The 16609-nt window shown below is 47.3% G+C and overlaps 1 protein-coding gene across 1 annotated transcript in view; it reads left to right on the forward strand.

Moving 5' to 3' along the window:
• Nucleotides 1-16609, forward strand: part of LOC129827394 (actin filament-associated protein 1-like 1) — a 119039-nt gene that overhangs the window by 567 nt on the left and 101863 nt on the right. The gene's annotated exons all lie outside the window — the stretch shown is intronic.

Genomic DNA, 16609 nt, shown 5'->3' on the forward strand with positions numbered 1-16609 from the left:
TGCAAATCGTCTCCCCATGCTGCAGGCAGAGCGTTTTCCCCTAGCCTTCCTGCACCAAGGCTGCTCTCCATTCAGTAATGCTGTCCTTCTCTCTACCTTCCTTTACTCTTCTCCGTGGATCTGATAGAACAGGATAAATGATAGTAATTTAGCAGAAGTTAATTAACTTATATATGTATCACTTTCTTAGTTAGGCCCACACCTACAATTGAAGTCGGAAGTTTACATACACATTAGCCAAATACATTTAAACTCAGTTTTTCACAATTCCTGACATTTAATCGGAGTAAAAATTCCATGTTTTAGGTCAGTTAGGATCACCACTTTATTTTAAGAATGTGAAATGTCCAAATAATAGTAGAGAGAATGATTTATTCCAGTTTTTATTTCTTTCATCACATTCCCAGTGGGTCAGAAGTTTACATACACTCAATTAGTATTTGGTAGCATTGCCTTTAAATTGTTTAACTTGGGTCAAAAGTTTCAGGTAGCCTTCCACAAGCTTCCCACAATAAGTTGGGTGAATTTTGGCCCATTCCTCCTGACAGAGCTGGTGTAACTGAGTCAGGTTTGTAGGCCTCCTTGCTCGCACACGCTTTTTCAGTTCTGCCCACAAATTTTCTATAGGTTTGAGGTCAAGGCTTTGTGATGGCCACTCCAATACCTTGACTTTGTTGTCCTTAAGCCATTTTGCCACAACTTTGTAAGTATGCTTGGGGTCATTGTCCATTTGGAAGACCCATTTGCGACCAAGCTTTATCTTCCTGACTGAAGTCTTGAGATTTTGCTTCAATATATCCACATAATTTTCCTCCCTCGTGATGCCATCTATTTTGTGAAGTGCACCAGTCCCTCCTGGAGCAAAGCACCCCCACAACATGACGCTGCCACCCCCGTGATTTGCGGTTGGGATGGTGTTCTTCAGCTTGCAAGAGTCCACCTTTTTCCTCCAAACATAACGATGATCATTATGGCCAAACAATTCTATTTTTGTTTCATCAGACCAGAGGACATTTCTCCAAAAAGTATGATCTTTGTCGCCATGTGCAGTTGCAAACCGTAGCCTGGCTTTTTTATGGCGGTTTTGGAGCAGTGGCTTCTTCCTTGCTGAACGGCCTTTCAGGTTATGTCGATATAGGACTCGTTTTACTGTGGATATAGATACTTTGTACCTGTTTCCTCCAGCATCTCCACATGGGTCCTTTGCTGTTGTTCTGGAATTGATTTGCACTTTTCGCACCAAAGTACATTCATCTCTAGGAGACAGAACGTGTCTCCTTCCTGAGCAGTATGACAGCTGCGTGGTCCCATGGTGTTTATACTTGCGTACTATTGTTTGTACAGATGAACGTGGTACCTTCAGGTGTTTGGAAATTGCTCCCAAGGATGAACCAGACTTGTGGAGGTCTACAATTTATTTTCTGACGTCTTGGCTGATTTTTTTTGATTTTCCCATGATGTCAAGCAAAGAGGCACTGAGTTTGAAGGTAGGCCTTGAAATACATCCACAGGTACACCTCCAATTGACTCAAATGATTTCAATTAGCCTAATAGAAGCTTCTAAAGCCATGACATAATTTTCTGGAATTTTCCAAGCTGTTTAAAGGCACAGTCAACTTAGTGTATGTAAACTTCTTACCCACTGGAATTGTGATACATTGAATTATAAATTAAATAATCTGTCTGTAAACAATTTATGGAAAAATTACTTTTGTCTTGCACAAAGTAGATGTCCTAAACGACTTGCCAAAACTATAGTTTGTTATTAAGAAGTTTGTGGAGTGGATGACAAACGAGTTTTAATGACTCCAACCTAATTGTATGTAAACTTCTGACTTCAACTGTGTATCCTGGCATTTACAGCTAAATCTGTGAAGGGTAGTGGATAAGGCCATTATGGGAAGGGAGCAACACCTCTGGAATTGGTCGCAGCCATAGCACCATTTCTCAAGCTGTTTTACTGTGACAGGACCATGCTTTCTCTCTCCAACTACAGCTTCCAGTTCCCATTGAGAGAAAGATATTCATTTTGACGTTGATACCTCACTCTCAACTACAATACGTTGTCATGACGCTTTGAAAGGAAGCCTGTTGAGACAGTCTGTGTGGGATAGGGGTTTTACAGACACAAGGGTTGGTTTTCCATTTCTCTTGGACTGGTCTTTCTTGACAGTCTGGGCTTGGTGTTGCACCCCATCTCTCTCTCCCTCTCCCTCTCCCTCTCCCTCTCTCTCTCTCTCTCTCTCTCTCTCTCTATCTCTCTCTCTCTCCCTCTCCCTCTCTCTCTCTCTCCCTCCCTCCCCCTCTCTCTCTCTCTCTCTCTCTCTTTCTCTCTCTCTCTTTCTCTCTCTCTCCCTCCCTCCCTCCCTTCCTCCCTCCCTCCCTCCCTCCCTCCCTCTCTCCCTCTCTCCCTCCCTCCCTCCCTCCCTCCCTCCCTCCCTCTCTCTCCCTCTCTCTCTCTCTCTCCCTCCCTCCCTCCCTCCCTCCCTCCCTCCCTCCCTCCCTCCCTCCCTCCCTCCCTCCCTCCCTCCCTCCCTCCCTCCCTCCCTCCCCCTCTCTCTGTCTGTTTATAACATGTAAAGGTTGACTTTATAAGGAGATAAGCTCTGTCAGGTCTCCCACAGCGGAGCGTTTGTATTTTTAAGACGTCCTGGATGTCACACTGTTTGGGTAGTTGCTAGCTTGGCTTGGCCGTGTGTGTGTGTGTGTGTGTGTGTGTGTGTGTGTGTGTGTGTGTAGTAGGACAGCTCTAGATCACCCACAGTGCTCTGTTAGTTTTATTCTTCCCCTTACCGTGTTCTCAGACTATGATCATGAGCTTTCACCAAACAAACACAAAATAGGTAACTTGTTATTCCTGAAATTCTATCTCCCTGATCCTCTAATCCAAGGACATATTGCCTTGAGATGGACATTAAGAAATGCAGGCAATTCTTGATAAACATTTGGTGTGAATCTCCAAAGTGCGATATATAGGGAATGGGGTGCCATTTGGTGCCGGAGCCAGTGTGGTGTCTACTGTCTGTCTGTGCATTAGAACTGGGTCAGAGAAACCAGCCCCTCGGTCCAGCTGACCACTGGGTCGGACTCCTCATTAGTCCGAGAAACCAGCCCCTTGGTCCAGCTGACCACTGGGTCGGACTCCTCATTAGTCAGAGAAACCAGCCCCTCGGTCCAGCTGACCTCTGGGTCGGACTCCTCATTAGTCCGAGAAACCAGCCCCTCGGTCCAGCTGACCACTGGGTCGGACTCCTCATTAGTCCGAGAAACCAGCCCCTCGGTCCAGCTGACCACTGGGTCGGACTCCTCATTAGTCCGAGAAACCAGCCCCTTGGTCCAGCTGACCACTGGGTCGGACTCCTCATTAGTCAGAGAAACCATTTTTATTGGCCTTTCACGTTTCCCTGACTAAGTCCAATCTAACCACACTCTGTAGTTGGACACTGTGGAAGTACAGTCACTAGCCCACTACTCTGCTTAGACGTGTGTTCAAATACTTTTCTAAATCTTTTCAAATACTTTATCTGGACTTGATTGACCTTGCCTGGATGGAACAATGGAACCAATAGAATAGTCACAAGAGTGCAAACCTGACATTTTGAAAGATTTCAAGTCTTATTTGAACCCAGGTCTGACTCTAGTAGAATGGTACCCTAGCAGAATTTGGGGGTTAAAGCACCGTAAAACCCAAAGCAGGAGAGTCTCTTCACGGGCCCAGCTCCAGTACCCGCAGCCAACCAGCCAGCCAGGCAGCCAACCAGCCAGGCAGCCAGGCAGGTACACACATGAAAGTGTTTATGAGAAGGAACTGTAATGATAGTAGTAAAAGTACAGGAAGCTTGTCAGGTGACGGGTTTACGAGTTACAGTACCAGTCATAAGTTTGGACACACCTACTCATTCCAGGATTTTTCTTTATTTTTACTATTTTCTACATTGTAGAATAATAGTGAAGATATCAAAACTATGAAATAACACATATGGAATCATGTAGTAACCAAAAAGTGTTAAACAAATCAAAATATATTTGACATTTTTCAAAGTAGCCACCCTTTGCCTCGATGACAGCTTTCACACTCTTGACATTCTCTCAACCAGCTTCGTAAGGTAGTCAACTTGAATGCATTTCAATTAACAGGTGTGCCTTGTTAAAAGTTCATGTGTGGAATTTCTTTCCTTCTTAATGCGTTTGAGCCATGCAGTTTTGTTGTGACAGGTGAGTGCCTGTTCATTCTGATAGGACAGAAAGGGTCAGTGCCTGTTCATTCTGGTAGGACAGAAAGGTCAGTGCCTGTTCATTCTGATAGGACAGAAAGGTCAGTGCCTGTTCATTCTGGTAGGACAGTAAGGCCAGTGCCTGTTCGTTCTGATAGGACAGTAAGGTCAGTGCCTGTTCATTCTGATAGGACAGAAAGGCCAGTGCCTGTTCGTTCTGATAGGACAGAAAGGGTCAGTGCCTGTTCGTTCCAACAGGACAGAAAGGTCAGTGCCTGTTCGTTCTGGTAGGACAGAAAGGTCAGTGCCTGTTCGTTCTGATAGGACAGAAAGGTCAGTGCCTGTTAATTCTGATAGGACAGAAAGGTCAGTGCCTGTTCATTCTGGTAGGACAGTAAGGCCAGTGCCTGTTCGTTCTGATAGGACAGTAAGGTCAGTGCCTGTTCATTCTGATAGGACAGAAAGGCCAGTGCCTGTTCGTTCTGATAGGACAGAAAGGGTCAGTGCCTGTTCATTCTGATAGGACAGAAAGGTCAGTGCCTGTTCATTCTGATAGGACAGAAAGGTCAGTGCCTGTTCATTCTGATAGGACAGAAAGGTCAGTGCCTGTTCATTCTGGTAGGACAGAAAGGTCAGTGCCTGTTCATTCTGATAGGACAGAAAGGTCAGTGCCTGTTCGTTCTGATAGGACAGAAAGGTCAGTGCCTGTTCGTTCTGGTAGGACAGAAAGGTCAGTGCCTGTTTGTTCTGATAGGACAGAAAGTTCAATGCCTGTTCGTTCTTGTAGGACAGAAAGGTCAGTGCCTGTTCGTTCCAACAGGACAGAAAGGGTCAGTGCCTGTTCATTCTGGTAGGACAGAAAGGTCAGTGCCTGTTCATTCTGATAGGACAGAAAGGTCAGTGCCTGTTCGTTCTGGTAGGACAGAAAGGTCAGTGCCTGTTCATTCTGATAGGACAGAAAGGTCAGTGCCTGTTCGTTCTGATAGGACAGAAAGGTCAGTGCCTGTTCGTTCCAACAGGACAGAAAGGTCAGTGCCTGTTCGTTCTGGTAGGACAGAAAGGTCAGTGCCTGTTCATTCTGATAGGACAGCAAGGTCAGTGCCTGTTCATTCTGGTAGGACAGAAAGGTCAGTGCCTGTTCATTCTGATAGGACAGAAAGGTCAGTGCCTGTTCGTTCTGATAGGACAGAAAGGTCAGTGCCTGTTCGTTCTGGTAGGACAGAAAGGTCAGTGCCTGTTCATTCTGATAGGAAAGAAAGGCCAGTGCCTGTTCATTCTGATAGGACAGAAAGGGTCAGTCCCTGTTCATTCTGGTAGGACAGAAAGGTCAGTGCCTGTTCATTCTGATAGGACAGAAAGGTCAGTGCCTGTTCATTCTGGTAGGACAGTAAGGCCAGTGCCTGTTCGTTCTGATAGGACAGTAAGTTCAGTGCCTGTTCATTCTGATAGGACAGAAAGGTCAGTGCCTGTTCATTCTGATAGGACAGAAAGGTCAGTGCCTGTTCATTCTGATAGGACAGAAAGGTCAGTGCCTGTTCATTCTGATAGGACAGAAAGGTCAGTGCCTGTTCATTCTGGTAGGACAGAAAGGTCAGTGCCTGTTCATTCTGATAGGACAGAAAGGTCAGTGCCTGTTCGTTCTGATAGGACAGAAAGGTCAGTGCCTATTCGTTCTGGTAGGACAGAAAGGTCAGTGCCTGTTTGTTCTGATAGGACAGAAAGTTCAATGCCTGTTCGTTCTTGTAGGACAGAAAGGTCAGTGCCTGTTCGTTCCAACAGGACAGAAAGGGTCAGTGCCTGTTCATTCTGGTAGGACAGAAAGGTCAGTGCCTGTTCATTCTGATAGGACAGAAAGGTCAGTGCCTGTTCGTTCTGGTAGGACAGAAAGGTCAGTGCCTGTTCATTCTGATAGGACAGAAAGGTCAGTGCCTGTTCGTTCTGATAGGACAGAAAGGTCAGTGCCTGTTCGTTCCAACAGGACAGAAAGGTCAGTGCCTGTTCGTTCTGGTAGGACAGAAAGGTCAGTGCCTGTTCATTCTGATAGGACAGCAAGGTCAGTGCCTGTTCATTCTGGTAGGACAGAAAGGTCAGTGCCTGTTCATTCTGATAGGACAGCAAGGTCAGTGCCTGTTCATTCTGGTAGGACAGAAAGGTCAGTGCCTGTTCATTCTGATAGGACAGAAAGGTCAGTGCCTGTTCGTTCTGATAGGACAGAAAGGTCAGTGCCTGTTCGTTCTGGTAGGACAGAAAGGTCAGTGCCTGTTCATTTTGATAGGACAGAAAGGCCAGTGCCTGTTCATTCTGGTAGGACAGAAAGGGTCAGTGCCTGTTCATTCTGGTAGGACAGAAAGGTCAGTGCCTGTTCATTCTGATAGGACAGAAAGGTCAGTGCCTGTTCATTCTGGTAGGACAGTAAGGCCAGTGCCTGTTCGTTCTGATAGGACAGTAAGGTCAGTGCCTGTTCATTCTGATAGGACAGAAAGGCCAGTGCCTGTTCGTTCTGATAGGACAGAAAGGGTCAGTGCCTGTTCATTCTGATAGGACAGAAAGGTCAGTGCCTGTTCATTCTGATAGGACAGAAAGGTCAGTGCCTGTTCATTCTGATAGGACAGAAAGGTCAGTGCCTGTTCATTCTGGTAGGACAGAAAGGTCAGTGCCTGTTCATTCTGATAGGACAGAAAGGTCAGTGCCTGTTCGTTCTGATAGGACAGAAAGGTCAGTGCCTGTTCGTTCTGGTAGGACAGAAAGGTCAGTGCCTGTTCGTTCTGATAGGACAGAAAGGTCAGTGCCTGTTCGTTCTGGTAGGACAGAAAGGTCAGTGCCTGTTCGTTCCAACAGGACAGAAAGGGTCAGTGCCTGTTCATTCTGGTAGGACAGAAAGGTCAGTGCCTGTTCATTCTGATAGGACAGAAAGGTCAGTGCCTGTTCGTTCTGGTAGGACAGAAAGGTCAGTGCCTGTTCATTCTGATAGGACAGAAAGGTCAGTGCCTGTTCGTTCTGATAGGACAGAAAGGTCAGTGCCTGTTCGTTCCAACAGGACAGAAAGGTCAGTGCCTGTTCGTTCTGGTAGGACAGAAAGGTCAGTGCCTGTTCATTCTGATAGGACAGAAAGGCCAGTGCCTGTTCGTTCTGATAGGACAGAAAGGGTCAGTGCCTGTTCATTCTGATAGGACAGAAAGGTCAGTGCCTGTTCGTTCCAACAGGACAGAAAGGTCAGTGCCTGTTCGTTCTGGTAGGACAGAAAGGTCAGTGCCTGTTCATTCTGATAGGACAGAAAGGCCAGTGCCTGTTCGTTCTGATAGGACAGAAAGGGTCAGTGCCTGTTCATTCTGATAGGACAGAAAGGTCAGTGCCTGTTCGTTCCAACAGGACAGAAAGGTCAGTGCCTGTTCGTTCTGATAGGACAGAAAGGTCAGTGCCTGTTAATTCTGATAGGACAGAAAGGTCAGTGCCTGTTCATTCTGGTAGGACAGTAAGGCCAGTGCCTGTTCGTTCTGATAGGACAGTAAGGTCAGTGCCTGTTCATTCTGATAGGACAGAAAGGCCAGTGCCTGTTCGTTCTGATAGGACAGAAAGGGTCAGTGCCTGTTCATTCTGATAGGACAGAAAGGTCAGTGCCTGTTCATTCTGATAGGACAGAAAGGTCAGTGCCTGTTCATTCTGATAGGACAGAAAGGTCAGTGCCTGTTCATTCTGGTAGGACAGAAAGGTCAGTGCCTGTTCGTTCTGATAGGACAGAAAGGTCAGTGCCTGTTCATTCTGATAGGACAGAAAGGTCAGTGCCTGTTCATTCTGATAGGACAGAAAGGTCAGTGCCTGTTCATTCTGGTAGGACAGAAAGGTCAGTGCCTGTTCATTCTGATAGGACAGAAAGGTCAGTGCCTGTTCGTTCTGATAGGACAGAAAGGTCAGTGCCTGTTCGTTCTGGTAGGACAGAAAGGTCAGTGCCTGTTTGTTCTGATAGGACAGAAAGTTCAATGCCTGTTCGTTCTTGTAGGACAGAAAGGTCAGTGCCTGTTCGTTCCAACAGGACAGAAAGGGTCAGTGCCTGTTCATTCTGGTAGGACAGAAAGGTCAGTGCCTGTTCATTCTGATAGGACAGAAAGGTCAGTGCCTGTTCGTTCTGGTAGGACAGAAAGGTCAGTGCCTGTTCATTCTGATAGGACAGAAAGGTCAGTGCCTGTTCGTTCTGATAGGACAGAAAGGTCAGTGCCTGTTCGTTCCAACAGGACAGAAAGGTCAGTGCCTGTTCATTCTGATAGGACAGCAAGGTCAGTGCCTGTTCATTCTGATAGGACAGCAAGGTCAGTGCCTGTTCATTCTGGTAGGACAGAAAGGTCAGTGCCTGCTCATTCTGATAGGACAGAAAGGTCAGTGCCTGTTCGTTCTGATAGGACAGAAAGGTCAGTGCCTGTTCGTTCTGGTAGGACAGAAAGGTCAGTGCCTGTTCATTCTGATAGGACAGAAAGGCCAGTGCCTGTTCATTCTGATAGGACAGAAAGGGTCAGTGCCTGTTCATTCTGGTAGGACAGAAAGGTCAGTGCCTGTTCATTCTGATAGGACAGAAAGGTCAGTGCCTGTTCATTCTGGTAGGACAGTAAGGCCAGTGCCTGTTCGTTCTGATAGGACAGTAAGGTCAGTGCCTGTTCATTCTGATAGGACAGAAAGGCCAGTGCCTGTTCGTTCTGATAGGACAGAAAGGGTCAGTGCCTGTTCATTCTGATAGGACAGAAAGGTCAGTGCCTGTTTGTTCTGATAGGACAGAAAGTTCAATGCCTGTTCGTTCTTGTAGGACAGAAAGGTCAGTGCCTGTTCGTTCCAACAGGACAGAAAGGGTCAGTGCCTGTTTATTCTGGTAGGACAGAAAGGTCAGTGCCTGTTCATTCTGATAGGACAGAAAGGTCAGTGCCTGTTCGTTCTGGTAGGACAGAAAGGTCAGTGCCTGTTCATTCTGATAGGACAGAAAGGTCAGTGCCTGTTCGTTCTGATAGGACAGAAAGGTCAGTGCCTGTTCGTTCCAACAGGACAGAAAGGTCAGTGCCTGTTCGTTCTGGTAGGACAGAAAGGTCAGTGCCTGTTCATTCTGATAGGACAGCAAGGTCAGTGCCTGTTCATTCTGATAGGACAGAAAGGTCAGTGCCTGTTCATTCTGATAGGACAGCAAGGTCAGTGCCTGTTCATTCTGTTAGGACAGAAAGGTCAGTGCCTGTTCATTCTGATAGGACAGAAAGGTCAGTGCCTGTTCGTTCTGATAGGACAGAAAGGTCAGTGCCTGTTCGTTCTGGTAGGACAGAAAGGTCAGTGCCTGTTCATTCTGATAGGACAGAAAGGCCAGTGCCTGTTCATTCTGATAGGACAGAAAGGGTCAGTGCCTGTTCATTCTGGTAGGACAGAAAGGTCAGTGCCTGTTCATTCTGATAGAACAGAAAGGTCAGTGCCTGTTCATTCTGGTAGGACAGTAAGGCCAGTGCCTGTTCGTTCTGATAGGACAGTAAGGTCAGTGCCTGTTCATTCTGATAGGACAGAAAGGCCAGTGCCTGTTCGTTCTGATAGGACAGAAAGGGTCAGTGCCTGTTCATTCTGATAGGACAGAAAGGTCAGTGCCTGTTCATTCTGATAGGACAGAAAGGTCAGTGCCTGTTCATTCTGATAGGACAGAAAGGTCAGTGCCTGTTCATTCTGGTAGGACAGAAAGGTCAGTGCCTGTTCATTCTGATAGGACAGAAAGGTCAGTGCCTGTTCGTTCTGATAGGACAGAAAGGTCAGTGCCTGTTCGTTCTGGTAGGACAGAAAGGTCAGTGCCTGTTCGTTCTGGTAGGACAGAAAGGTCAGTGCCTGTTCGTTCCAACAGGACAGAAAGGGTCAGTGCCTGTTCATTCTGGTAGGACAGAAAGGTCAGTGCCTCTTCATTCTGATAGGACAGAAAGGTCAGTGCCTGTTCGTTCTGGTAGGACAGAAAGGTCAGTGCCTGTTCATTCTGATAGGACAGAAAGGTCAGTGCCTGTTCGTTCTGATAGGACAGAAAGGTCAGTGCCTGTTCGTTCCAACAGGACAGAAAGGTCAGTGCCTGTTCGTTCTGGTAGGACAGAAAGGTCAGTGCCTGTTCATTCTGATAGGACAGAAAGGCCAGTGCCTGTTCGTTCTGATAGGACAGAAAGGGTCAGTGCCTGTTCATTCTGATAGGACAGAAAGGTCAGTGCCTGTTCGTTCCAACAGGACAGAAAGGTCAGTGCCTGTTCATTCTGATAGGACAGAAAGGTCAGTGCCTGTTCGTTCTGGTAGGACAGAAAGGTCAGTGCCTGTTCATTCTGATAGGACAGAAAGGCCAGTGCCTGTTCGTTCTGATAGGACAGAAAGGGTCAGTGCCTGTTCATTCTGATAGGACAGAAAGGTCAGTGCCTGTTCATTCTGGTAGGACAGAAAGGTCAGTGCCTGTTCATTCTGATAGGACAGAAAGGTCAGTGCCTGTTCGTTCTGATAGGACAGAAAGGTCAGTGCCTGTTCGTTCTGGTAGGACAGAAAGGTCAGTGCCTGTTTGTTCTGATAGGACAGAAAGTTTAATGCCTGTTCGTTCTTGTAGGACAGAAAGGTCAGTGCCTGTTCGTTCCAACAGGACAGAAAGGGTCAGTGCCTGTTCATTCTGGTAGGACAGAAAGGTCAGTGCCTGTTCATTCTGATAGGACAGAAAGGTCAGTGCCTGTTCGTTCTGGTAGGACAGAAATGCCAGTGCCTGTTCATTCTGATAGGACAGAAAGGTCAGTGCCTGTTCGTTCTGATAGGACAGAAAGGTCAGTGCCTGTTCGTTCCAACAGGACAGAAAGGTCAGTGCCTGTTCGTTCCAACAGGACAGAAAGGTCAGTGCCTGTTCGTTCCAACAGGACAGAAAGGTCAGTGCCTGTTCGTTCTGGTAGGACAGAAAGGTCAGTGCCTGTTCATTCTGATAGGACAGCAAGGTCAGTGCCTGTTCATTCTGGTAGGACAGAAAGGTCAGTGGCTGTTCATTCTGATAGGACAGCAAGGTCAGTGCCTGTTCATTCTGATAGGACAGAAAGGTCAGTGCCTGTTCGTTCTGATAGGACAGAAAGGTCAGTGCCTGTTCGTTCTGGTAGGACAGAAAGGTCAGTGCCTGTTCATTCTGATAGGACAGCAAGGTCAGTGCCTGTTCATTCTGGTAGGACAGAAAGGCCAGTGCCTGTTCGTTCTGATAGGACAGAAAGGGTCAGTGCCTGTTCATTCTGATAGGACAGAAAGGTCAGTGCCTGTTCATTCTGATAGGACAGAAAGGTCAGTGCCTGTTCATTCTGATAGGACAGAAAGGTCAGTGCCTGTTCATTCTGATAGGACAGAAAGGTCAGTGCCTGTTCATTCTGGTAGGAAAGAAAGGTCAGTGCCTGTTCATTCTGATAGGACAGAAAGGTCAGTGCCTGTTCATTCTGGTAGGACAGAAAGGTCAGTGCCTGTTCATTCTGATAGGACAGAAAGGTCAGTGCCTGTTCGTTCTGATAGGACAGAAAGGTCAGTGCCTGTTCGTTCTGGTAGGACAGAAAGGTCAGTGCCTGTTTGTTCTGATAGGACAGAAAGTTTAATGCCTGTTCGTTCTTGTAGGACAGAAAGGTCAGTGCCTGTTCGTTCCAACAGGACAGAAAGGGTCAGTGCCTGTTCATTCTGGTAGGACAGAAAGGTCAGTGCCTGTTCATTCTGATAGGACAGAAAGGGTCAGTGCCTGTTCATTCTGGTAGGACAGAAAGGTCAGTGCCTGTTCATTCTGATAGAACAGAAAGGTCAGTGCCTGTTCATTCTGGTAGGACAGTAAGGCCAGTGCCTGTTCGTTCTGATAGGACAGTAAGGTCAGTGCCTGTTCATTCTGATAGGACAGAAAGGCCAGTGCCTGTTCGTTCTGATAGGACAGAAAGGGTCAGTGCCTGTTCGTTCTGGTAGGACAGAAAGGTCAGTGCCTGTTCATTCTGATAGGACAGAAAGGCCAGTGCCTGTTCATTCTGATAGGACAGAAAGGGTCAGTGCCTGTTCATTCTGGTAGGACAGAAAGGTCAGTGCCTGTTCATTCTGATAGAACAGAAAGGTCAGTGCCTGTTCATTCTGGTAGGACAGTAAGGCCAGTGCCTGTTCGTTCTGATAGGACAGTAAGGTCAGTGCCTGTTCATTCTGATAGGACAGAAAGGCCAGTGCCTGTTCGTTCTGATAGGACAGAAAGGGTCAGTGCCTGTTCATTCTGATAGGACAGAAAGGTCAGTGCCTGTTCATTCTGATAGGACAGAAAGGTCAGTGCCTGTTCATTCTGATAGGACAGAAAGGTCAGTGCCTGTTCATTCTGGTAGGACAGAAAGGTCAGTGCCTGTTCATTCTGATAGGACAGAAAGGTCAGTGCCTGTTCGTTCTGATAGGACAGAAAGGTCAGTGCCTGTTCGTTCTGGTAGGACAGAAAGGTCAGTGCCTGTTCGTTCTGGTAGGACAGAAAGGTCAGTGCCTGTTCGTTCCAACAGGACAGAAAGGGTCAGTGCCTGTTCATTCTGGTAGGACAGAAAGGTCAGTGCCTCTTCATTCTGATAGGACAGAAAGGTCAGTGCCTGTTCGTTCTGGTAGGACAGAAAGGTCAGTGCCTGTTCATTCTGATAGGACAGAAAGGTCAGTGCCTGTTCGTTCTGATAGGACAGAAAGGTCAGTGCCTGTTCGTTCCAACAGGACAGAAAGGTCAGTGCCTGTTCGTTCTGGTAGGACAGAAAGGTCAGTGCCTGTTCATTCTGATAGGACAGAAAGGCCAGTGCCTGTTCGTTCTGATAGGACAGAAAGGGTCAGTGCCTGTTCATTCTGATAGGACAGAAAGGTCAGTGCCTGTTCGTTCCAACAGGACAGAAAGGTCAGTGCCTGTTCATTCTGATAGGACAGAAAGGTCAGTGCCTGTTCGTTCTGGTAGGACAGAAAGGTCAGTGCCTGTTCATTCTGATAGGACAGAAAGGCCAGTGCCTGTTCGTTCTGATAGGACAGAAAGGGTCAGTGCCTGTTCATTCTGATAGGACAGAAAGGTCAGTGCCTGTTCATTCTGGTAGGACAGAAAGGTCAGTGCCTGTTCATTCTGATAGGACAGAAAGGTCAGTGCCTGTTCGTTCTGATAGGACAGAAAGGTCAGTGCCTGTTCGTTCTGGTAGGACAGAAAGGTCAGTGCCTGTTTGTTCTGATAGGACAGAAAGTTTAATGCCTGTTCGTTCTTGTAGGACAGAAAGGTCAGTGCCTGTTCGTTCCAACAGGACAGAAAGGGTCAGTGCCTGTTCATTCTGGTAGGACAGAAAGGTCAGTGCCTGTTCATTCTGATAGGACAGAAAGGTCAGTGCCTGTTCGTTCTGGTAGGACAGAAATGCCAGTGCCTGTTCATTCTGATAGGACAGAAAGGTCAGTGCCTGTTCGTTCTGATAGGACAGAAAGGTCAGTGCCTGTTCGTTCCAACAGGACAGAAAGGTCAGTGCCTGTTCGTTCCAACAGGACAGAAAGGTCAGTGCCTGTTCGTTCCAACAGGACAGAAAGGTCAGTGCCTGTTCGTTCTGGTAGGACAGAAAGGTCAGTGCCTGTTCATTCTGATAGGACAGCAAGGTCAGTGCCTGTTCATTCTGGTAGGACAGAAAGGTCAGTGGCTGTTCATTCTGATAGGACAGCAAGGTCAGTGCCTGTTCATTCTGATAGGACAGAAAGGTCAGTGCCTGTTCGTTCTGATAGGACAGAAAGGTCAGTGCCTGTTCGTTCTGGTAGGACAGAAAGGTCAGTGCCTGTTCATTCTGATAGGACAGCAAGGTCAGTGCCTGTTCATTCTGGTAGGACAGAAAGGCCAGTGCCTGTTCGTTCTGATAGGACAGAAAGGGTCAGTGCCTGTTCATTCTGATAGGACAGAAAGGTCAGTGCCTGTTCATTCTGATAGGACAGAAAGGTCAGTGCCTGTTCATTCTGATAGGACAGAAAGGTCAGTGCCTGTTCATTCTGATAGGACAGAAAGGTCAGTGCCTGTTCATTCTGGTAGGAAAGAAAGGTCAGTGCCTGTTCATTCTGATAGGACAGAAAGGTCAGTGCCTGTTCATTCTGGTAGGACAGAAAGGTCAGTGCCTGTTCATTCTGATAGGACAGAAAGGTCAGTGCCTGTTCGTTCTGATAGGACAGAAAGGTCAGTGCCTGTTCGTTCTGGTAGGACAGAAAGGTCAGTGCCTGTTTGTTCTGATAGGACAGAAAGTTTAATGCCTGTTCGTTCTTGTAGGACAGAAAGGTCAGTGCCTGTTCGTTCCAACAGGACAGAAAGGGTCAGTGCCTGTTCGTTCTGGTAGGACAGAAAGGTCAGTGCCTGTTCGTTCCAACAGGACAGAAAGGGTCAGTGCCTGTTCATTCTGGTAGGACAGAAAGGTCAGTGCCTCTTCATTCTGATAGGACAGAAAGGTCAGTGCCTGTTCGTTCTGGTAGGACAGAAAGGTCAGTGCCTGTTCATTCTGATAGGACAGAAAGGTCAGTGCCTGTTCGTTCTGATAGGACAGAAAGGTCAGTGCCTGTTCGTTCCAACAGGACAGAAAGGTCAGTGCCTGTTCGTTCTGGTAGGACAGAAAGGTCAGTGCCTGTTCATTCTGATAGGACAGAAAGGCCAGTGCCTGTTCGTTCTGATAGGACAGAAAGGGTCAGTGCCTGTTCATTCTGATAGGACAGAAAGGTCAGTGCCTGTTCGTTCCAACAGGACAGAAAGGTCAGTGCCTGTTCATTCTGATAGGACAGAAAGGTCAGTGCCTGTTCGTTCTGGTAGGACAGAAAGGTCAGTGCCTGTTCATTCTGATAGGACAGAAAGGCCAGTGCCTGTTCGTTCTGATAGGACAGAAAGGGTCAGTGCCTGTTCATTCTGATAGGACAGAAAGGTCAGTGCCTGTTCATTCTGGTAGGACAGAAAGGTCAGTGCCTGTTCATTCTGATAGGACAGAAAGGTCAGTGCCTGTTCGTTCTGATAGGACAGAAAGGTCAGTGCCTGTTCGTTCTGGTAGGACAGAAAGGTCAGTGCCTGTTTGTTCTGATAGGACAGAAAGTTTAATGCCTGTTCGTTCTTGTAGGACAGAAAGGTCAGTGCCTGTTCGTTCCAACAGGACAGAAAGGGTCAGTGCCTGTTCATTCTGGTAGGACAGAAAGGTCAGTGCCTGTTCATTCTGATAGGACAGAAAGGTCAGTGCCTGTTCGTTCTGGTAGGACAGAAATGCCAGTGCCTGTTCATTCTGATAGGACAGAAAGGTCAGTGCCTGTTCGTTCTGATAGGACAGAAAGGTCAGTGCCTGTTCGTTCCAACAGGACAGAAAGGTCAGTGCCTGTTCGTTCCAACAGGACAGAAAGGTCAGTGCCTGTTCGTTCCAACAGGACAGAAAGGTCAGTGCCTGTTCGTTCTGGTAGGACAGAAAGGTCAGTGCCTGTTCATTCTGATAGGACAGCAAGGTCAGTGCCTGTTCATTCTGGTAGGACAGAAAGGTCAGTGGCTGTTCATTCTGATAGGACAGCAAGGTCAGTGCCTGTTCATTCTGATAGGACAGAAAGGTCAGTGCCTGTTCGTTCTGATAGGACAGAAAGGTCAGTGCCTGTTCGTTCTGGTAGGACAGAAAGGTCAGTGCCTGTTCATTCTGATAGGACAGCAAGGTCAGTGCCTGTTCATTCTGGTAGGACAGAAAGGCCAGTGCCTGTTCGTTCTGATAGGACAGAAAGGGTCAGTGCCTGTTCATTCTGATAGGACAGAAAGGTCAGTGCCTGTTCATTCTGATAGGACAGAAAGGTCAGTGCCTGTTCATTCTGATAGGACAGAAAGGTCAGTGCCTGTTCATTCTGATAGGACAGAAAGGTCAGTGCCTGTTCATTCTGGTAGGAAAGAAAGGTCAGTGCCTGTTCATTCTGATAGGACAGAAAGGTCAGTGCCTGTTCATTCTGGTAGGACAGAAAGGTCAGTGCCTGTTCATTCTGATAGGACAGAAAGGTCAGTGCCTGTTCGTTCTGATAGGACAGAAAGGTCAGTGCCTGTTCGTTCTGGTAGGACAGAAAGGTCAGTGCCTGTTTGTTCTGATAGGACAGAAAGTTTAATGCCTGTTCGTTCTTGTAGGACAGAAAGGTCAGTGCCTGTTCGTTCCAACAGGACAGAAAGGGTCAGTGCCTGTTCATTCTGGTAGGACAGAAAGGTCAGTGCCTGTTCATTCTGATAGGACAGAAAGGGTCAGTGCCTGTTCATTCTGGTAGGACAGAAAGGTCAGTGCCTGTTCATTCTGATAGAACAGAAAGGTCAGTGCCTGTTCATTCTGGTAGGACAGTAAGGCCAGTGCCTGTTCGTTCTGATAGGACAGTAAGGTCAGTGCCTGTTCATTCTGATAGGACAGAAAGGCCAGTGCCTG

Source organism: Salvelinus fontinalis, chromosome 29 (assembly GCF_029448725.1).
Source record: "Salvelinus fontinalis isolate EN_2023a chromosome 29, ASM2944872v1, whole genome shotgun sequence".
NCBI classification, from domain to species: domain Eukaryota; kingdom Metazoa; phylum Chordata; class Actinopteri; order Salmoniformes; family Salmonidae; genus Salvelinus; species Salvelinus fontinalis.